Raw genomic sequence first — 23949 nt, 5'->3', positions numbered from 1 at the left:
CCCAGATTACAAACCAGGACTTTATTAAAATTCAGACTTTCAATATGCTAATGTCAAAGTTTCTAAGAAGACAGCAATTCATTATCCTCAGAGTTCTACACTTAATGACTATAAAGAGTAGTTGAATCCAAAAAGTTTTCATTTGAGTAGCTATAAACCTTACAGGAACTTTTGCTTTAAAAAAAAGAAAAAGAAAAAACATCGAGGAATTTGTTTTTAAATGTACAATCAGCTTCTCCTCAACACAGCTCAACACAAATAAAATGACAGGTTTGTAGGGGAAGGAAAAGACACAAACACTCGCAAACCCAGGTGAACAGGTGTTTAACAGAGCCACCTGACTTAACCCTCTAGGTATATTTTAAGTTAAATCATCCCAATTAAGTCTCTCATAAAACTTCCTGGGAGCCAGGGCCCACCTGAAAGGTGTGTTCCCTATCCATTGAAGGAGTAGCCAAGGAGGTATTTCCATTTTAGGCCTTAGCCTACTTCTATGACCCACTTCTTGCTTTTTTAAACTTTGTCAGGCAGTGGAGTGTCAGGAGCCTCTGCCCTCCATGTTTCTCTCCTAGATGTATGAAAGTCACAGAGTTTTAGAGGGCTGTTTCTCCCCACCACACACAACTTAAAAAATAAATAAATAAAAGGTGAGCTTCCTTTTTTAAACACCCGGTTCACCTACCATTTACTTATGGGCAATGTTCCAAAAATACTGCTGGTGAAGAGTGCTTAAGTGCCCCGCAGATCAATTCTGAGCTTGTAAGTACAGTGCCATTATTGGTAGCCACAATGACATCCGATTAAATGTACTTTCAAAAATAGCTTATTTTCAATACACTGACAAAAATTAAAAAAAAACACACAACAAAGGAGATATTAAACTGCACGGCCTACTTCAAGGACAAGCATGCAGAATAAAAGCTACCTCCATACAAACTTGTAATAGATGCCATTATTCCACCCTAAAACCTTACTATCTTCGCTTGCATGATCAACGATATATATGTATGTGTATATAAGTTATCACTTCACGAAGTCGTTAAAAAAAAAATCATATAACTCCAAACCACCACAAGGAGGTAGACAAGTGTTTAAGAAAACAAGCCCAGATATTTAAATAACTTACTTTAATTAAAAGGAAAGACACCCATCCTTTCCCCTAGAGAAATTGTTGCCAAGAGTCAAGAAGAACGATCAACCTGGTAGCTGCCAACAGGTCCCAGGGTATGGTGTTGAGTTCACGCAGGTGGAGGCCGGATGATGATAATTAAAGTTAATTAACAGGCCTGTCGTCTTCAAGAGTGTAACAAGCAGGGTGCATGGGGGGGGGGGCGGGAGAAGCATCGAGATCAGAGCACAATTATTATCTCTCGAGGCGGAAGGGGGGGTGCTTGGCTCCCGAAGCTCGTGCCAACTCCCCCCAAACCCCGGGGGCGGGGGTATGCGGCGGATTCTCCGGATTGTCACCTTTCCCGGGTCAACTCCCCGAAGTGAGTGGAGTTTTGCTTTCTGTCACTGACCGGCTCTGGTTTCCTTTCAGACGCCCACTCGCGGGGGGACGAAATCTAAGAGGGAGACACCAGAGCCGAGCCCTTGGCGCTCTGGAAATTTACCCAGAGAAGGGCTAAAAATGCCCCCCGCCACCCCCAGCGATTCCGCTCCCCCTCCCCACCACCCGGGGTCGGGCACCCCGACCTGAGTCAGTCCCACCACGAGTCGCCCCTGGTACTCGCCTGGCGCGCGTTGACCGCGGGAGCTGGGAAATGGAGGCGGCGAGGCAGAGCTGGGGAAGCCCCAGTGCTGGCGTCGGTCGGTGCCCGGGGGCGGGGGGGGGGGTTCCTCGGGGTCCTCCCCGCTGTGTCCCCGGCGGCGCTGGGCCGCCTCCTTCCCGGTCCCCGTCCGAAGCCCGCAGCGCGTCTGGAGCCCGCGCGGGCGGCGCTGTTCCTCCGGGGGCCGCAGCGCCGACGCGGCCGCACCTGGAGGCGGGAAGCGCGGGGAGCGCGGGCCGCGGAGCCGCCGCGCAGCTCCGGAAGCGCCGCGCCCGCCGTGCCCGCCGCGCCCGCCGCCCGCGCCCAGCCCAGGTGCTCCGCGCCGCGTTCGCCCCGGCCGCTTCCTCCCGGCCCGGCGGGGGGTGGAGGGGGGTGGCGGGGAGCCGGCGCCCCGCGCGGGGGCCGCGGAAGCTCAGGCGCGGGGGTGGCGGAGCCGGCTGCCCTGGTTCCGCAGCATAGTTGGGTGACTGAGTCAGCCGGCCGCCACTTGGCCGCGCCTGACACCCGCGCCACCTGGCACACCTCGGCCTAGGAGCGCCGGGGACCCGCGGCCGGTGAAGACGCGCGCTGCGTCCCCGGAGCGCACCGCACCGCACCGCGGCGACGCGGGGCGCGGACCCCAGAATCCGCGTCTGTGACCCGCGCGCGCTCACGGGTGGGGAGAGGGGGGTGGGATTGTGCAAGGGGCGGAACCTCGCCACCCCAGGTGATTAGCCTGACTCCACTAAGTGCTTTCTACTAAGTACTTCTTCCACTAGGTACCTCAGCGGTTCCCAAACTTGACACCTGTCATCCAGGGCGCAGGTGGTCAAATGTGCAGTCAGGGCGCCTGGGAATCGGCGAGGTTAACCCACAGCTAGGTGAGGATGCAGAGACCAGTATTGGGGGCGAGGAGCCACTGACACCCCTGGGTTCTAGTTGGGGAGTCTCAGGAGCCCAGCAGCTGGCTTGCTTTGCCACCAGCAGAGATGTTTCCAGCTGAATTCTTTCTTCTGAGATAGAGAACCACCTTATGGGGTCCAACAACTAACTGTCTTGCCTTTTTTGGAGGGGAACACAAGCAAGGACCCGAAGGTTGTTCGCTATGAGTCTGTTAACTCTCCTCCTGGAATAATAAAGGAAATAAGGGACCTTAAAATAATCAATCTAGAAAAACATCTTGTTTAAGTCAGTTCATAAGCCAACTCCTGTTTTAGTTTTAGTTTTAAATAAAACATCTCTCCACAGATTGGGCCCTCTATATAAGAGGTGCAATGGTCAGGCCTCCATAGCTCATGCCTTTAATCCTAACTACTGAGGAGACAGAGATCTGAAGATCGACATTCGAAGTTAGCCTGAAGAAGAAAGTCTGAGATGCTTAATCCATTCAAATCCACCAAAAGAGCTGGAAATGGAGCAATGGCTCAAGTTAGTACAGCACCAGACTTGAGCAGAATAAAAGCTAAGGTATAACGCTTAGGTCCTGAGTTCAAGCCCTAGTACTGGCAAATAAATAAATAATTACATACACAAGATGGGAAAGATGGAATGTGTTTATCTTTCCCCTGTATCTGTTGATGAGAGTAAAGCAATTAGGGATAAATGCAAACCTTATTATGAAAATGAGGTAATTGGTGAAGACCAGAGTGTGAGAAGCTTCTCAGGATCCCAGGCCCTTGGGGGAGTTTTCATATCATCACCTTCATCCACACTACTGCCCACTGAAAAACACAGTTCTTCCCTGGGGCCACTCCAATAGCTTTGATGTGCTAGAGAGACCCCAAATCGCAGGTTTCTTGTGCACTAAATTCTTGCAGAGCAAGCTTCATTTGCACCTTTTTTGACACTTTTCCAGACCTCAAGAATTGTGTCTTTCTTTGGATTTCCACACTATTGATAACTTAAAATTTGACTCGTGTTATAAAAGGGAAGCTCTCTCCTGGCTTTTCCCTAAGGATTGTTGGGTATTTATACTTACGTTTTATCTTTGTAAGCCATCTTACATCCTTCCCTGCAGAATGTAGGTTATAAATAAACAAGAATTCTTACATCACTCTTGCTTGCTTTAGAAGGTCAGGACTTGATTTGTCCTTAAATCACTTTTCTTAGCAAATTTTATAAACCAAGTAAGGTGTTGTACCTCATGGCCTAGTTTCTTGAAGATTATTTAGTTGTATATTGTTCAAAAATTTTTTTGAAAACTGGTATTTTGAAGATTCAGGGATTAGCAAATAGGATGCAGCATCTGGATTTCGTGTGCTCCTCTAGGGAAAAGGGGACTCAATAATTTCACATCAGCCCTGGAGAGTAAACCAAAAACATTTCTTCCCCACTGACTGTGTACCTTGGTTACAAGTGGTTCACTGGTTCTATGAAGTTTAATACATGGAAGAAAATAAGAAAAGTTCTCATGAAAAATGAAAAACAGTAAAAGCTGCCTTTATATTAATGACTTATTAGTCTCAAGATCCTAGCTAAATACTTGATTTAGATATTGTCTATGTGCCTCAGCTCTATTTACTGGAGTTCTTTTTCTAATTATATCAATACACTGTGAGTTGAAATTTAAACAATTAAATATTATATACTGGATAAATTAAACACATTCAGACTGCTTTTGTAAAGTGTAAATTATTCAACAGGCATTCAGAGAACACATCAGACAAGGAAACTGACTTTATAGAAATTAAGGTATAAAAGTGTGTTTGCTGCCAACCTATATATGTTTCCAGGAATTTCCTTCCAGGCTGGAATTTCTCCAAAATGACCAGCTTCCAACCTACGCTCTTGCCTTGTCTAATTGTATGCCTTTGCTGTTCTCATTCTTTCAGACCTGCGGGACTACAGATCAAGACTAAGATGAGAGTCCATCTCCAAAATAACCAGCAAAAAAACAGATGGGAGAGATGGCTCAAGTTGTAGAGCACCAGCCAAGTAAGCACAAACCTTCATTGACTTTAAATCCATATGCAGGCCAAATAATAATAATAATAATAACTAGAAATAATATCTTTTCCATTCACATTTATGAAATGATTTTATTCAGATTTGAAGATACAGAGTGCATATCAAAGATTTCGTCATTAAATCCTTATGTGATCCATCATTTTCTTTTTTTCTTTTTCGGTTTTCAAGTGCCCGATTACACTCCTATCTATCAATCCTATTTCCTGGGAACAACTCCCATTGACATACATGCTTACCTATGAGGTTTCGTCTCAGATGGTACTTTCAGGGGATTTTGGCCAAACTATATTGGCTTCATGTTTCTGATATTCATTTATTTATGGCTCACCCTCTATATTAGCTCAACCTCTATATTAGCTCAGCTTCTTTTTTTAATGTATTTCACTAAAAGAGCGTTCATATTTTTTTATCTTTTTAATTCAGAAGAACTGTATGTACTTACCACACAAAGCGTTTTGTTTTAAACTGTATGTACATTGTGAAAGGGCTACATTGAGCTAATTAACATATATATTGCTTCCATCTTTCTTTTTTCCTTGCAAAACATACATTTAAATGCTATTCTGTTAGCAAAGTTTCAAGAATGCAACATGTATTAGTATTAGCTCTAGTCACTGTATCTTTGGGATGTCTTCATTCTAACTAAAATTTTGAGCCTTTGCCTGAGATCTCTGGAAACCCTCAAACCCCACCCCTAGTGTCTGTATTAACTCTTCTGTTTTATATTTCTTAAGCAATCTCTCCCCAAGTAGCAAGGAGTACAGACACATCTCCACACCCAGCTATGACTGACTGACTATTACAGGTTGCACCTACAAATGAGATCATGCCATATTTATTTTTCTGTGTCTGGCTTATTTCACTGGATTATGTTTTCCAGTTCCTTACTTTTATTTCTCTTAAAGCAGAAGAATATTCTATTGTGTATGAATATTTTTTATCATTTATTCACCTGCTGATGAATAGTTAAGCTGATTCCTTTAAGTTACCTGTTGTGAATAATGCTGCCATGAATGTTTGTATATACATTTCTTTGTTGAATTACTGGATCATAAAGTAGATCTAATTATAATTTTTCAGGCCTTCTCATTACTTTTTCCATAATGTCTGTACTTACAATTCTACTCAGAGTTTATAATCATTCTTTTTTCCATAGTCTCTCTAATATTTATCTCTTGTCTTTTTTGATAACCATCATTTTACCTATGTGAGGTGACATTTCACTGTAGATTTAATTTGCACTTCTCTGATAACTGGTGACATTGATTACTTTTTCATATACTTATCGGCCATAGTATATCTCTTTTTGAGAAGTTTCTATTCAGATGTTTTACCAATTGGATTCTTTGCTTACTAGTAGGCTGCTTCTATTGGTTAGATAATAACCCATAGTCAGATTACAATCCACATATTAGTTTCTCCCATCTTCTTTTTCACTCTGTTGATTGTTTCCTCGGTTTAGACGTTTTAGTTTAAGGTAATCTTACTTGCCTTTGTAGAATTTTGTTTCTGTGGGGTTTTTTTGAGAGGGAGGGAAAAATTCATACCCACAAAAAAAATATTACCCAAATCAATATCTTAGAGTTCCTACCCTGTGTTTTCTTCTAGTAGATTTACATTTTCAACACTTTCATTCAAGTCTTTCTTTAATTTGTTCTGAATTGATTTTTGTAGGTAGTGTGATATGATCATCGCATTGTCCCAACACTAATTATTTTAAGTTTTTATTGTAAAAGTACTATATAGAGGGGTTACAGTTACATGAGCAAGGTAATGAGTACATTTCCTATTAAGCATTGTTACCTCCTCCATTGTTTTTTCCCCCACCATCCCTTCCCTCCACCTACAGAATTACACAACTACACTCCTCCACTCCTGCCTAAATTGTTTTTTTTTTCTGCCTAAATTGTAAAGTTCATTTTTCAACAGTGTCTTGTGCATCTCATTGTTACAATGGGTCAGCCTGTATCTCTATTTAAGCATTTTTTCCCTTCCCCTCCCCAAATTAGAGAAGTGTATATACAAGATGCAGGGCACTGACATCAAATACAGTAAAAATAGGGGTTATACCATGGGGGAGGAACATACAAAGAAACAAGTGGGTTTTTTCTTTTTGCTATTGTTTCAAATATATATATATATATATATATATATATATACATATATATATATATATATATAATGTACCAACACTAATTATTAAGAGACCATTCTTCATCAAGTGTATGTTCTTGGTAACTTTGTTGAAAAACAATTGATTCAAAAGGAGTAAATTGATTTCTATGCTCTTTATTCTGATCTATTGGTATATATGTCTCTTTTTATGCTAGTACTGTTTATATTACTGTAGATTTGTAGTGTACTTAGTAATTGGATAGTAGAATGCCTATTGGTTTTCCTTTCACATTGTTCTGATTTTCACTTCTTTGTAACTTTTTGGACATGCCTAACTTTCTAAATACTTTTATGAATATGTCACTAGGAATTGTATTTCAAACCACAATATCCCCCTTGCTTTTTTTTATTGTAAAGATACTTTACAGAGGGATTACAGTTATATGAGTAAGGGAATGAGTCCATTTCCTATGAGCATTGTTACCCCCTCCTTTGTTTTCCTCTTCGATCCCTTCCCTCCCCACCTCCCTCCTTTCTTACCCCCCCTTCCCAAAGTTGTAAAGTTCAATTTCAACATAGTGTCTTGTACATCTCATTGTTACACTGGGTCAACCTGTATCCTTGTTTCAGCATTTTGTCATTTCCCTTCCCCTCCCCAAATTAGGAAAATGTATATACAAGATGCAGGGCAGTGGAATCAAATACAGTGACAACAGGGGTTATACCATGTCCCCCTTGCTTTCTATGGAGACATTTGCCCATTCATCCTAAATATGTGCACTGCTGATTTTTGCTGGTTTTTATTTTTGAATGGTTTTAAAGGCATTTTGTACTAAAAATATATGTCAATTGTGAAACAGACTTGCATTGTCTATTCCTTTTTAATCCAATTTCCTCAAATGATTCCTATGTAGCTCCAAAATTGAGTTTGATTCCAGATATTTCAGGCTATGCACTCAACCCAGGGCTTGGAGCCTTCTGTTCCAATTAATGTACAATAATTGGAGAAAACAAAATGATTTTGTGATTTATATATTCTTGGACCAAACATTGTAACATAACTTTTGAAATCTTCTCAACAGGAAGGAGTTAATTGTCATTATCCCCTTTTTCAGTCAATAAAGAAGCAAAGTTAATTCATCTAACAATTCACAAGCCATAATTGAAGGGGCCAGGATTTAAAAACAAAAACAAAAAAAACCTGTTAGCTTTTTACAGCACAGGAGCATAAAATACTCAGTTGATTCTACTATTGAGCAATTGGTGTTGGTACAGAGGAAGAAATTTATTTTTAAATGTTTAATATTTTTAATGTGTTTAAAATAAGTGCAACACAGATTGTGTATGTATATGTGTATGCACATGTGTGCACATGTGCACTATTCCTGGCGCTTAAACTCAGGGCCTCTGTCCTTGAACGTTTTGCTCAAGACTACATCTATTTATTGAAGTACAGCTCCACTTCTGGATTTTTTTATGGTTAATTGGAATTAAGAGACTCAAGGACTTTCCTGATCTGACTGGCTTCAAACCACAATCCTCAGATCTGAGTGCACTAGGTGGTTAGTACTATAGATGTGAGCCACTGGTACCCAATTACCAATATGTTTATAAAAGCCATTAAATAATATTTAAAATGGGTTTCCCTATAAACTAGTATTTCCGAAACACATTTAGGCACTAACGATGAGTTTAATTAATAATGATATTAATATGCATATTTTAATACTTTTATTATTTCTTAAATGGGATTCATCTTGAAATGAATTGTTGTTAGCCAAATAGCAGTCATGGTATAATTACCATTGTCTATATGCTGGTAAACTTGATCATATATGTTTATACCATCATGATGTCTTTGTATCAACAATGCTATCCCTATTTTGAGTTTTGAAGTCTGTTGAAATTCTTCAAAGAGATCACACTACATTTCTTCAGAAAAGTAAGGAAGCAGAGCAATGTAAACATGCATGTACTGAAGGACTCTCAAAGAGCAAGTGTGTTGGTGTGTGTAAAATTTGTTAAGTGATTACTAAATATCATATCATATGATTTGTTTAGGACACTTTTGTTCTCACTAGTATAAATAAAAAATATTCATGGAGAAAAGATTGCACTTTAGAATGATTATTAGTATTCTATCTTTTTGCCTACTACTAATATGAAAGTCTAGTCTTATTGTCCTATGAAGGGAAGCTCCTTAAGGAAAACATCTTTGCTTAGAGAATATCAGAATACCTGACCTACCACCCACCCAGTGGTTTTCAAGATGACCTGCCTTCATTGGATGGGAATCAATCTTTCTACTTTGATTTATCAATACTTCTTCATACACTTCTTTAGTTGAGCTTATTAAACATGTTAAAGACAAGTCTGGCTGTGCCATAGCTTGAACATACTATTTGGCCCCATTTTTTTTCTCTCTTTGCTAAAAATGCTACACTTATAGACAATTAGCTTTGAAAGCTCTTCTGACATCACTTAAATCAAGGATTAAAGAAGCAAAAGAAGCAATAGCTAGAAATAAATTCCTGATGAATCAATGAAATGAAACTGCTAAAAATGAATTTGAAGAGCACTATTATTAATGTAAATAATTAATGAGATTTTAAAATACGGTTGATAAAACTTATCCCATTAGATATCAGCCATAAAGACAAGAGGCCATAAGCAAACTTCCTGTCGGTAACATAAAGGCAGTCCACACTATATTTTAGACCACATAGACTTCAGCAGCTTTTAATTATTTTTATAAAATTTAAGTTGTATCTGGGTGCTGGTGGCTCACGCCTGTAATCCTAGCTACTCAGGAGGCTGAGATCTGAGGATCACGGTTCAAAGCCAGCAGGGGCAGGGAAGCCTGAGAGACTTTTATCTCCAGTTAACCACCCGAAAAACCGGAAGTGATGCTGTGGCTCAAGTGGTAGAGTGCTACCCTCAAGTTGAAGAGCTGAGGGACAGCACAACTTACCAAAAAAAAAAAAAGAAAAGAAAATTAGGTTGTAATTAAACATATGGATCATTAGCTTCTCTGTGAAAACCAGAAAGTCTCATAGTAGTGGATTTGCATTTGAGTAAAGCAGATCTACATGTTTGGGAAGCTGGCTGTCGGCTGTACATATTCTGGCTGTCCTCTTACATGTTCTGTAGTCCTACAAACTCCTTCTTCCTTGAGTTTATAGCTGTAGAAGTTGTAACTTTGGGGTTTTACTGAGATTATTATGAGTTAAATGCAAACTTGTGTTGGTGGAAATTCATGGATTTCTGAAATAAAAGTCTCAGAAATACATAACCCAGATAATACATTAAGACCCATCACATTAAAGGCATAAAAGCAGCAACAGCAACAATATAATCTTCATACTATCTAGTTAGGAAGAGATTGAGTTCTTAAAAGAAATAAAATACCAGCTATTCAACAATTTCATATGGATATTTTAAGACAAGCCACAGATGTAGAGGCAAATACAATAAATTCATTCCACTATTTTCTGGGAGCTTGTATGATAGCAGAGGCAGATAATACCCAAATAAAAACACTGACTGTGTGTCATGTATGTGTGATATACACTTACATTATACATATAATGTGCAGTTTTTAAGAAATACATATATAGAAACAAATACACTACATATTTTTCATGGTTTGAATACCATGCATAAATAGGTGTTATATTTTCATGTATTAGCAAAGTATGCATATATAATTATGTCTAAAAAATATGGATTTGCTGCTGTTCATCTTTAATGTCAAAAATAGTCAATAGGATGTAGTTTAGATGAATAGACCTATGAGAAATTGGAATCGACTCACGAAGCCTGAGATTGTCTAATATAATAAAAGTAATGGTTAAGGCCTCATCTCTCCGATGCCCAGCACCATATTGGTTGTATTAAGAACAGATTACCTTCAATGCTAGAGATGAGTAAGGAAAAGGAACTACTTTTGATGGGTAAGTCTTTTTTAAACAAGTGACATTTAAATTGAGAAGTAAAGGATGTGTAGGAGGAAGCTGTGTGTGCTGTGTATGAGGGGGGAGGACACAGACGTGTTGCAGGCAAAAGAGAACATTTGGAAACCCTCAGAGGCAGCAGAAAGCAAGAGCTCAGGGGGAACTGAAAGAAGATCTTGGAGCTAGATAGTAGAGAGGAACAAGATGAAGTGAGAGGAAAAGGTTGCTACAAACCATAGGCCTGTCCAGGATTGGAGATCTTATCAGAAGGGCTACAGAAAGTTATTGAAGGGATTTAAGACGGAATGATATAATTAACTTTGTTTCCTTATCTTCTGTAACCTTCAATTCTGAGTGGAAAATGTTATTATGCCTGTATTTCAACTGCATGAACAGAGATAGAGGTGCAATTGCAATATATATAAAAATATTACATATTATAATTTTTTATAATTGCTATCCTGTGAATGTAGTGTGAGTCTAAAAGAAGTACCCAGTCTAATGTGTAGATATTTCGTGGCATATGTGCATTTTTAAGCTATAACTTACAAATAATATATATGATCAATTCACCAGCCTTTGATACTTTGTACACAATTTCAATTTTTTTTGTTCTTTTTTGTGTTGGTAGGAAGGCCTGAACTTAGGGCCTTGGACTTTTGCTTGCTTTTTTCATTGTACTACCCCTCTGTTTCCAGCTTTGTGCTGGTTAATTGGAGATAAGAAATTCATAGACTTTTCTGCCTAGGCTGGCTTCAAGTTGCAATCCTCAGATCTCAATCTCCTGAGTTGCTGGATTGCAGGGCTGAGCTACCAGTACTTGGTATATAAAATTATTTTTTGTTATTACCTTTGTGTACAATCAAGTGAAACTATCTTTTTATCACTTTTTATAATAAAATTTTAATAACTTAGGGAAATTTTATTTTTCTTTAAAATGTGAAATGCCTCTCTTGTGTGGCACACACAGGTTCAATAATTATCTCCAAAACCAAATAATTAAACTAGATTGGAGGAAAGAGAACAAAGGATAAAAATATCTCTGCACATTATAATGAAGTTTTGTAAACCCAAGAGTAAATAGGCTAACCTGGGTACTTTTTTTGTTTGTAAGAAGGGCAGGTACTAACATGTGATCAAAAGTTCATTACTTATTTTCATCCTACACAGTTTGTGCATAACCTATTTGTAACTTGTCTGCCACTCTTTTCTTGACTTTCGAAATATATACATATACATATATATATACATATATATCAGTTGTCTGAAAAAAGTACTGTAAACCACATATGTTTAGCAAAGACAGCTGCCATTTGGTCATTTTTCTGCCTGTGAAATATTACATGCTTTTTCAGTTTGTCCCATTAGCAGATGTAGAACTTCAAAGATCCAGGTTTGTATTTCTTCCACTCCACACAGCTTCCATAACATCCTGTGTAATGGTTTTGTATTTCCCCATCCTGTAGAAACTCTCATACAATGCTGTAGCTTTAATCTGGTTTATTAATCAGAAAACACAGTTTCTGCCCCGTAAGATTTTTGCAAGTGTTTTAAGGAAACCAGGGTAGTCATGCCTGATTGAACTGTTCTTTCTTTCACCCGTAAAGGAACCAGTGCTCATGCATTCTTCCAGTTGTGAATGCTTGGCTGTTTTCAATACAGTATCTAGGACACCCAAAATGGAGATTTTTGGTTTTTCATTCATTACTAGAAAAACACAAAAATAAAACAGAACTGGAACTAGCCCTAGTCTTTAGACTTTTTTTTTATTAAAGTGATGTATTAGTTTTAAAAAGCGTCAGTTCATTTCGTTAGATTGCCTTCAAAAAAAAGCACAAAGGATACTTCCTAATTTTAAAAAAATGAAACAAACAAAAAACACACAGAACATTTCAACTATCAGTAGATGGGTAACTTGTTTGTTGGAGCAGTAGAATTTGATAGAGAACTATGATGTAGAAATAACTTTAATCTTTCTTCCATTGTTGCTTACAAACAGTACTTTTGAACTTACTCTTCTACCTCTGAATGGAACATATGTCCATTGGGCACTCTGTTCTCTGTCAGAAACGCTCTAATTTATGTGACAAAATGGCCAATTGGATCTAGCATCCAAGATTAACTCATGTTCACTCAGTAGAAAGCTTACTGTAGAGCATGCTTTAAGAGGACGAAGGGACTATGCATTTTCTCTCTTACCCACTGATTGCTGATCCAAGAGTCAGAAGGAGAAAAGGAGATTGAGAGGAAACTCAGTAGATGAAGTTGTATATTTCTGGTTCTTTCTCTCTCAGTTGTTTTCTCCTTCTACCTCCATCCCCAACCCATGCCTCAAACCCTTGCTAAGATGTAGACTCTGCTTGCTACAGCTGGTGACATCTTGAGAATACTTTCCATCAGGCAGAAGCTGTCAATACCTTTCTTGGAACTCTTTTAGTTTTACTTTTCTCTGATAAGCAAAGTGCCGCCAGAGGCCTTCCACAAACTTCTATCACACACCCAGGCCTTTAGCAAAGTTCCAGACACTCAGCAAGTATTTGCTTCAGAGAAGCCAACTACTGCCCTTCCTTGTTCAAAGCCGAATGAGACCTGATTTACATACCATGTCCAAGATGATTAAGTGCAGCAGATACGATCCATTGGCTAAGTATATAATTTTGTACTCATAAATTGGAACAAGAACATGGCAGTGCATCAATCAGGTGAGTCTTTCATTATTCACAGGTGTGTGTGTGTGCCTTTGCGTCCCTATGGCTCATCGTATTTATTAAATACTACCCATTCTTATACACACTGGGCTTATATTTATTAAACACTACTCTCATGCAAACCCAGTAAGCAAATTATCTTGATCCTCACAGAAGGCATATGAGTTCGATTCTATTACTTGCATCATCTTGTAAGAATGGAAGAGTTTAAAAAACTTGTCCAAGAGTTGTCATGTCAAAAACGAACTTTACAACTTGGGGGAGAGGGAAAGGATTGGGGGGGGGGGAGGAAGGATGGGAAGGGATGGGAAGGGTAAACAAAGGAGGAGGCTACAATGCTTGATAAGAAATGTACTCACTATCTTGCCCATGTAATTGTAACCCCTCTGTACATTTTCACAATAAAATAAGAAAAAAAACTTGTCCAAGGCTAAATACTTTATAAATGGTAGAACTGGGATCGAACCTTAGTACTAATGTTGGAAGCAGAAGCCTAGCTCACTATAATTACTGCATCAGCCCATTGCGCCGTGGCATAGACTGTTATTAGCATAAGTAGTAATGGGAGCTCGATTATTACAACGGCTTTTTGCATTCCTTGCCAACATTCTCCCAGATAACAGACTTTACCAGCAGCTTTCATCTCTGTGTTATTGATAGAAATCTTTCACTGAGTGAAGCAAATCCTGGGTACATGCCTATGCATGACTATAATCTTCTTATTAAACAATATGAGGCAACCACATAAAAGCCAAGTCCTCAAAGTATTCATCTACTTCCTCATGTATTTTTTCACATGTTCTTTTGATAATATAGTCAATGACGTCCTGATTCAACTTTCTGTGGACAGTTAATGAAATTTAAACTTTGCTTAGCTATGGTGTCATACAGTATAGTTTTGTATGTGGAATTCTAGTTTGTGTGCCATCTTTGTACATTCTGTAGGAGGACATCCACAAGCTATAATTAGTATCATGGTAAATTCAAAGCAAATGATTTGCTTAATAGGCAAATCTGCCTGTCAAAATCTGAACTAATTGGCATCCTAGGCTCTTAGGCCTACAGAAATTGCAGTCACAAAGATAGTGGAGGGAAAAAAACTGAGAATTAGACATGAGAATAGGCCTAGAGGATGGATATTATTTTAATATATAGTGGCTATAAAAGTTTAAGGAACAAAATTTAGATGAAGAAAGAATGTGGTTAATGGTTGGATCTGGTGAAAGTTATATCTGTAAAAACTTAAGTTTACCAATGGCCAGGCCGCAACCAGTCATGAAATTATCATTTCCAAACCAGAGTTTTGCACTAGGTCTGTGCAATACTTCAGATAAAGAAGAGCTGATTGGGGAAATAAGTCTGGAAAGATGCTTGAATCATTACTCTCTTCTGGAGACTGAATAACAGACATGTTCCATATTAAAGTCTTCCAGGGAATCCTGCAGGGAAGACAACTGTCCAATATTATTTAACTTACTTTTTCCTGTGTTTATTTTCTTAGGAAATTAACTTAATGATCCATACTTTCAAGACTGCTGATTCCATGTATTTAGGAATATCACATCTTAGCATCATGCTCATTGAAGATTCTTGAATGTCCTTCAAAACTCTTGACAATGTGATGGATGGACAGATCTAAGTTAACTTGTTGTTGGTGGTGGTGGTGGTGGTGGTCCTGAGGCTTGAACTCTGGGCCTGGGCGCTGTCCCTCATCTCTTCAGCTCAAGGCTAGCACTCTACCACTTGAGCCACAATGCCACTTCCGGTTTTCTGGTGGTTAATTGGAGATAAGAGTCTCATGGACTTTCTTGCCCAGGCTGCCTTTGAACCATGATCCTCAGATCTCAGCCTCCTGAGTAGTTAGGATTACAGGTGTGAGCCACCGGCTCACATTAACATTTTTTTTCATTGTGGCAGGGTTTGTTGTATTTTTGAGACAGGGCTAAGGGCTAGCTCTTCCTATGTAACCCAGGCTGACATGGAACTTATTGTGTAGCCTAGGCAGGTCTCAAATTTTCAGTCCTTTGACCTCTATCTCCCTGGTGTTAGGATTATAGGTATGTGCCACTAGGACTAGCTGAAAATAGCTGTAAACACAGGCTTCCCGGTTGAGGTTTGGTTCAGTCTTGCCATATGTGGGACTTGGATACATAAATCCACCTTTTCATGGAAACGAAATAAGCAGAACCTTCAGAAAAAGTGAACAGTTTTACTTGTAAATGAATTAGTTGACTTATTAATTAATGTATCTATAAATTATCACAGAATCCAATCCACTCACTGCCAAGAAGTAACTGAGATCAGAAAATTCTACACTAAAGAAAATTTAATCTAGAATGTTCTTAAGTAGATGGTAACAAATGACACAACATACATGAAAACATCTCACTGAAGTGGCTTAAGTATCTGTCTGCAGACTAAACATAACTTCCAAAGAAACTCTTGAGATAACGATTTGCCAAGATAGCTATCTATGTGTCTGAATTGGTTGACATGCAGCTCTAACAGATGTTGTGTTTTTGAAGGCTTCTTTTTGTCAAGTACAAAGGTAATATACTTACATGAATGAACTAGCTTAATCCTAGCAGGAAACTACATTTTATAGCAGGAAAAGAGACTTGAAGCTAAGAGAATTTAATTAATTTTGTTCAAATTCAACCACTAATAAATAGTCGAAGTAAATGTATCTTCTGTATTCAACAACCCAGAGCAAGATTTTTATGTATATGCAGTTTTGTTATTTTATGTATATATATATGGTTTTGTTTGTTTGTTTATTTTTGTTTTGTTTTGTTTTTTGTCAGTCAGGGGGCTTGAACTCTGGGCCTGGGCATTGTCCCTCAGATCTTCAGCTCAAGGCTAGCACTCTACCACTTGAGCCACAGCACCACTTCCAATTTTCTAAGTGGTTTATTGGAGATTAGAGTCTCAAGGTCTTTCCTGCCCATCTGGCTTTGAACCTCGATCTTTGGATCTCAGCCTCCTGAGTAGTTAAGATTACAGGCGTGAGCCACCGGCGCCTAGCCTACATATGTATTTTTTTTTATTGTAAAAATACTGTACAGAGGGGCAAGATAATGAGTACATTTCTTATCAAGCATTGTAGCCTCCTCCTTTGTTTTCTTCCCATCCCATCCTCCCCCCATCCCCCACCCAATCCTCTCTCCTTCCCCCCCCCCACTAAAGTTACAAAGTTCGTTTTCGACATAATGACTTGTACATCTCATTGTTGCAATGGGTCCCTATTTAAACGATTTGTTTTTCCCCTTCCCCTCCACTTTTACGTATAGGTATTGTGTAAATTAGGATGCTTGCTTGAATGAAACAGTACAGGCCAAAATAATCTTTGCCTAAATAAGATAGAAGATAGTTGTTCTGAAAGTTCCTAACAGATATCAGTAATTCAGGACTGTATCAAGCTCTTTCTAATCCTTATGGACTGAGTATATCTCCCAATGTGTTCATATGTTGAAATAGTAAACATAATGTGATGATATTAGGTAGGACAATGGAAGGTGATTAGGTCAGAAGGATGGAATACTCATGAATGACGTTATCATCCTTGTACACAAGACCCAAGACACTTCTCTGGTTCTGTATTTCACATGTGAGGATACATGAAACAGTCTGAAACACAGAAGCAAGTCCTCAAACCAGAACTCAAATGTGCTGCCACTAATCTCAGATTTGCACCTCTCAGGAGTATAGCACATCAATTACTATTGTTTAGATCACCCAGTTCATTCCCCCCTCCTTTTTTTTATTGTAACCTGAAGTAAAGCATTATGCAGCATGTATCATGTAGTTAAACATGGCTCATCTAACTTTCACCATTGCATCCACATTTCAACAGATAGGAAAGAGCAGAGAGTGGGCATGGTAGAGATTTTGCAGGCCAGACATAGAATTTGCTAATTATTTTTACCTATATTCTATGGGGTAAAATATAATCAAATAATTAATTTCAAAAAAGCTAAAAAATTAGATCTTTATCCTTCTCATTCATGTTCTCTATTAACATCCCAGGGTACTATTACTAAAAGAATAAGAGGAAGGGTGTCTGGAGACAATTACCAGTTCTAATCACAGAGCCATAACCTGTGGGTTAACAATAGAAATCCCTACTGATTATTTTAAACCAGTTTATATTAAGTTTGAAGTTGAATGGCAAGGCCAGTTGGCTGAAGGAGCATAAAGTTTGAGTCAACCAATTGTGCTTTCTTCATATGCATAGGAAAACATTTTATTCCATCATGATGAATGGTGAATCTAACTTCTTCAAATGTCTTATAAAGTCTTGCAAATTATTACCTGATTGATCTAGATCACACATACCTGTATCAGTAATGTGCTTTTAATGGTAAACAGTCACATTGTATGTAGACAATAAAGAATATTTATACTGCCTCATATGCAAACATTCTTATGAAAACCAGCAAGCAATCTATGATATTAACTTGAACAAAAAGTGAAAGAAAATTCTACATAAGAACAATCCATTACAAAATCTGTAAAAATAAAACACATTGAAAGGATTCTATTTTACTAAGAGCCAGTCTTTAAGAGAAATATGTATATATGAGAAATATATGACACACAGAATATATGGCAAACATAATATTACAAGTAAATGACTCAATGTTAGAAGACTATTTTTTCCATTGTAACTAATAAACAGTAACATTATGAATTTACTACTTGTAGCGAAATACCTCGGAGTTCTGATTTTATTTTCAATATCTCCATTCTATTTCTTTGTTTTTGTAACCATCTCAAATATTTTTCCACTTATTCATTTTTATTGAGAAAATGAACTACATATATCTATATTTCATTATTGTTTGTGCTTTCAAGTCTCTTTATATGTTATATCTATATTTCATTATTGTTTGTGCTTTCAAGTCTCTTTATATGTTATTTATATTATACTTGAAACTGATACACATTAACACGAAGTAAATTTCCTTGAATTCCAGGAAGTTTTTAAATTTCTCATTTTTGACTGATGAATTCCAGAGGTATTGAGGGGTTTTTTTTGTTTTGGTTTTAGTCTCTAAGAAGCACTAAACATAACTATGATTTCTTTTAACATTTAATGATTTTATTCCAATACCAGCTGTCAGAGAACAATGAAGCATACATGATGAATAGTAGATATAAAACAAAGGAACTTCAGTTGCAGTATTTCCTTGGACCCACAAATACAATTGCAAGCAATTTAGGTTTTGATTTCTGAAGAGTTCATATACATGTAGCAATAGTGTATAATAAATGAAGGAGAATGTTTTTCTTTTCTAAATTATAAAACTTGAGAGATACTTGAGTATAGAATCTCAAGTTATGGGTCATGTGAACATAGTTTTTCATTTGTAGTGATGGTCTCTTCTTGAAATGTAGGCACTTTATCTTTGGATTTATATAAGCCTTTGTATTTCTAGAAAATGTATTAATATTTTTAATTAACTTGCCAGTTCTAGGATTTGTTCTCAGAACTACTCGTTCTTGCAAAGCTTACTTGCTACAGCTACACTCCACCACTTGGCTCATACTTCCAACCATCTTAATACTGCTCAAAAATTTGTTGTTGTTGTTTTTTCCAGAAGGCTTCTTTATTTAAATGAAATGCTTATAGGAAATGAATAATATGAAATAAAACATACTGATAATCTGATTGAAGTAGACCAGGAATGGGGTAGAGTGACATCTCTCTCACTTTGTAGAGCATGTAATTTAAAATCTGTACAAGTCTCAATGATACAGATTGTCTTGGTCAGCCCCATGATGCAGATATTTGCCATAGATTAAGACTTGTAATAAAGTAGACAGTGAAAGCAAAAGATGCCCCTTTCCTGTCTAAAAGATATCAAGAAGCCCACACAAAACTAATCTGTAATGTGCATTCAAGAAAACAGACCTGGACAGTGGCAATGATATCCTCATGGATATTTTTGGAGCGAGGAGAGAGACATGAGCAGCAGGCCCCCATCCAGACCATCATTAGTATCTAGCTGGTAGGATGTCCTGGACAGTACCTGCAGCATCAGCAGAAAGGAGCCCAGGGTTTGTTCTTAAGTTTCATAGCTTTCAAGACCTTGACTGCCGACATCATATGGCACAAGAAGGAAGAAGAAAGCCACAGATACTGTTCAGAGCTGATAGTGTGCTTCTTGAAGAAAATTGTGACACAACCATGGAAAGACTTATAAATAGATAGAGAAAGAAGATAAAGAGGGCTAAGCCTTCTTTATGGAATAATGAATACATCAGGCAGAGAGAAAAATTAAAACCCTATTGAGTATCTCAACAGAGAGGATTCATGATAAGAAATGACAGTGCAGGGCTGGGAAGGTGGCTCAGTGGTAGAGCGCTTGCTTTGCATGCTCAAGGCCCTGGGTTCGATTCCTCAGCACCACATAAGCAAAAAGAAAAAAAAGCCGGAAGTGGCACTGTGGCTCAAGTGGTAGCGCGCTAGCCTTGAGCTGAAGAGCTGAGGGACAGCGCCCAGGCCCAGAGTTCAGGCCCCACGACCGGACCCAAAAAAAAAAAAAATGACAGTGCAGGTGTTAGAGGTCCTGAGAGCAAAACGGGATCCCTGGGTAAACCTAGAAGTACTAAGAGCACCAAACCACTTATTTTCAGAAATTGGAAACAAAAGAGAAGAAATGTATAGGTTATCAGAGGAGTAGCTTAGAATATAGGTCTGGTCCTACCCAACAGGTCCTTTTATCTCTAATGCAGGCCCTGAGAATTGTCCTGAACTGCTATGGAAAAGGAAATAAGCAGTCACTTCTTTAGTAGAAGTACTGAAGTCAGGCAGTATACTCCAGAATGCAGGGTCTTCTGTCCTCTCTTCTCCATTCTAGACTCCTTATATCCCAAATCTATTGTTATATCAATTGGCTACGGTGTTCCTCACAGAAGGATGACTTGGGACAGATACCAAAGATAGTGTACTCACAGGAAAGAATTGTATATATCACCACGAGTACTTAAGTCTATTTAAATATGTGCATTGTTTTTGGCAGAGGAAAATAAGTAGGCTACAAAATTTTAAATTATATGTCTCTCTCTCTCTATATATATATGGTTTTGTGTATGTGTGTCTGTACATATGTATGTATCTATAATATATGTGTGTAATATACATATATGTGTATATAAATATATATATATATGTATAAATACTGTTTCTTCTACCCAAATCATAATTATAAGTCACATAAGTTTATAAAGAAATAACATTTGAATGGGATAGCCACTCGGTGGTAGGGTGTTTACCTACCAAGTACAAGGTTCAGAGTTTAACCTCTCATACTGCAATAAACACACAAAAAACCCTCTCCAGAAATAGTATTTAAGAGTGTTATAAATAATTTAAGTTTCATTTCATAGAAATAGAATATTTCTCCCATCCTCTCTCTCTCCCTCTTTCTTTCCCTCCCTCCCACCTTCTATTTCTCTCCCTCCCACCCCCTCTGTCTTTCCCTTCTTCTCTCTCTTTAAAAGAACAAATCTTTATCTCTGATCTGGGTTAGGTGCTGGAACCAGAACTGATTGGCTACAGACCTAGCTCTGTATTAAGAGAACAGACAAGACAGTCAATACTCCCTTCTTCCTTCTGTAATTTCATTTCACTCATAAATAAAGGAGTTGGATTAGGGATACATGGGGATTATTTGCCTGTTTTGTTCCCTAAATTTAGGTTTCTCTGATGTTGACATTTTGTACCTAATTATTATGGGAGGACCCATTCAGGAATGAGAATAAGAGGTGGCTATAAAAAGAGGAAGATTCAAACTCCCCAGAGTCTACTTATTTACAACGATACCCTCAGGAAATGGACTGCAATGAAGCATTTCTTCCACAATAGATTTGAATGTTATATCATATAATGAGGGCTTTGAAGTTCCATGAACTTGAAATTCCATTCAGTGATTTGGCTTCATGAAAATGAATATTTAATTAGTCCAAAGAGCTAATTCATTATGAGGAAATAGTTATACTAAAATTATCATATAGTTTTGTGGAATGATTCTCTAGTTTAAAACCACACGTTTCTGGTATTTATTGTGAAAAACAGATACAAATATTTACAAGAGAATAAACTATCTCAGTAATCTCTACAGCGATTTGCATTATGAAGCGTATTTGTTAATGTTTTTTTCTAGCATCGAGATAAATCAATCATGTGAAAATATTTGGTATAAACTTTGTTGTGAAATATCAGATAATCTTTATGTGCTACAGCAGGTGAAGTACTGCTCACTCACCTGTAATACAGATACAATGTACAATATTGGTAGATTCATAGCCTTAGAATTTTAAGCAGTTAGCTAGAAGTTGCTTCTAAGCTGAATGACATAAGCAGGGTAACTCTTCAGATATGTGATGTGAGACTTTTAGACCCAGTGGCTGTCAGAGCAGGCAAACAAGAACATGGAGACATGGTAAATACTTAGCGGACATTTGTTAAATGAATAAACATATTTTTATGTTATCAGTTCTAAAGATAGTGTCTAAAGATCTGTATCTAAAGGTCAGTATGTAAAACTGAAGTAATTAGTACTCATTAACATGGATTGACTTTTCTCCGTATAATATGGAATGCATTTTAGAATGTGTGAGTAGTATTTTTTTAACTTAATGTTATTTTCAAGGTGATGTACAGAGGGGTTGCAGTTACATACATAAGATAGCGAGTACATTTTTTGTCGAAGTTGTATAACCCCATTTTCTACCATTTTCCCTCGCACCCAAATCCCCATCCCCAAGTTGTACAGTTCATTTCCAAAGTAGTGTCTTGTGAGTATTGCTATTGCATTGATTGGCCCTTTGTCCTTTGTCTCACCATTTTGTTGTTTCAAGAACTGATGGTGTTTATTCCAGACAATTGCCACACAATTCTTACCAGAATCAGCAAGGCTCCAGGAAAAAGGCCTCTTTCTGGTCTTTGAGTACACATTTGTGATATCACAAAAAAGAATCTGAGGATACCCTCAGGTAGAAACCAAGCAAATATAGAAAGATATAATGCAGGCATATCTGATAACAGAGATAATGGGGTTCTCTAACATCACAGGTATCCAGGATTAAAAAAAAATAGTTTGGAATATTGAAATGGGATAGATGAAGGGAAAATGGAGTACAGTCAGCTTACAACAAATACAGGAGATATTCCTTCACATAGTTCCCTTAAGATCAAGGGAACAAAGTCATTTAGGGGAAATTGAAACAGGACAACTCAAGGCAACTGAGTTGCCTTCACCAGGCAACTCAGAAAGATTGTATTTAGAAACACAGAAGTGGCGGCTTTGCTTCAAAGAGAGACAGCAGGAGGCATCCCTTCCTGAGGGTGCTTTCCTCGCCCCAAGAACTAACACTTGTCTGACAAGATGGATGCCTTCCTGAGGAAAGTGCTTCCCCCAAACTTAAGCCACCTCCTGCCCCAAAATGCAGAGAGCAGGGCACCTCCTTACCTCAAGGATAAGGATCTGTTTTATGGCAGGATGCATTTTTACCTGGAAACTCAGAAAATAACACCAGGTGTGATTAGAGGACAAAGCACCTATCTTTACATAACTTGGATGTCAGAGCCCCTGCCTCTACTGTATAAATATCCCAACAGCCCATGGAGCTCTGTGTGTGTGTGTGTGTGTGTGTGTGTGTGTGTGTGTGTGTGTGTGTGTGTGTGTGTGTGTGTGTGTGTGTGTGTGTGTGTGTGTGTGTGTGTGTCCCCCTATGAGACCACTCACACTCAGAGTCTGTCCCTGCCCTTCTGTGTGTTTGTCTGCTTTTTGTCTGTTTGCCTGCTTGTTTACTTAATAAAGCTCTGCCAAGTTTTCTTACTATGGTGACTTGTCCAGAAATTTTTATTCTGTGATTGAAGTCAAGGACCCTAAGTGAAGAGTTCCTACCTTCAAAGGAAAACGTCGCTAAACCTGACCTCGGTCCAGTGACAATTTGACTCAATTCACTTTAGGATGAATGCTTCTCTTTGTTTCAACATCTGTCATATTCCATCATTCTTGCTGCTAGTCCACCATTGTTTTAAAGCTGAACTACTTGTTGACTTCGGGTCATTGTGACATAGACATCTGTGTGCTCATTTAAACTAAGTGAGGGTTCTGTCGAGTGCTGTTTGGGGAGAGGTGTTCATCCTAGAGATAAATCTTTTTTCTTTGTAAACAGTTTTTGTGCCCAGAGGAATCATTTTTTTCCTCAAATGTTCCCCTCTGCCCAGGATGAACTGTTTTTTTCTCTAAGATATCATTGATCAGTTCTCCCTGTGCATACTAATTATTTAGGCAAACAAGGAGGAAAGGGAGAGCACAACTTTCTTTGTTTTTCTCACCTTTATGCTAAATGTTTCAGCTTGTGAGGAAGTATTAGACTTAAAGCATAGTGCCTGTGCTTTTAATCAAGTTGTTCATTAATACAGTGTCTCTGAAGCCCAGGCTC

The 23949-nt window shown here is 38.3% G+C and overlaps 1 protein-coding gene across 4 annotated transcripts in view; it reads right to left on the bottom strand.

Moving 5' to 3' along the window:
* Arap2 (ArfGAP with RhoGAP domain, ankyrin repeat and PH domain 2) overlaps positions 1-1904 on the bottom strand; it is a 149605-nt gene extending 147701 nt beyond the window's left edge. For 3 of the 4 annotated variants that reach the window (XM_070012975.1, XM_070012978.1, XM_070012977.1), the window contains exon 1: positions 1734-1904. The gene's annotated coding sequence lies outside the window, so the exon portion shown is untranslated. Of the gene's footprint in view, positions 1-1126; positions 1558-1733 lie in introns of those variants that run through there. The other variant, XM_070012976.1, reaches the window with a different exon arrangement.
* Positions 1905-23949: the final 22045 nt, after the last annotated feature.

Source organism: Dipodomys merriami, unplaced genomic scaffold (assembly GCF_024711535.1).
Source record: "Dipodomys merriami isolate MVZ:Mamm:240054 unplaced genomic scaffold, mDipMer1.0.p SCAF_9, whole genome shotgun sequence".
In the NCBI taxonomy this organism is placed as follows: domain Eukaryota; kingdom Metazoa; phylum Chordata; class Mammalia; order Rodentia; family Heteromyidae; genus Dipodomys; species Dipodomys merriami.
This window is presented reverse-complemented; position numbering and strand designations above follow the sequence as displayed.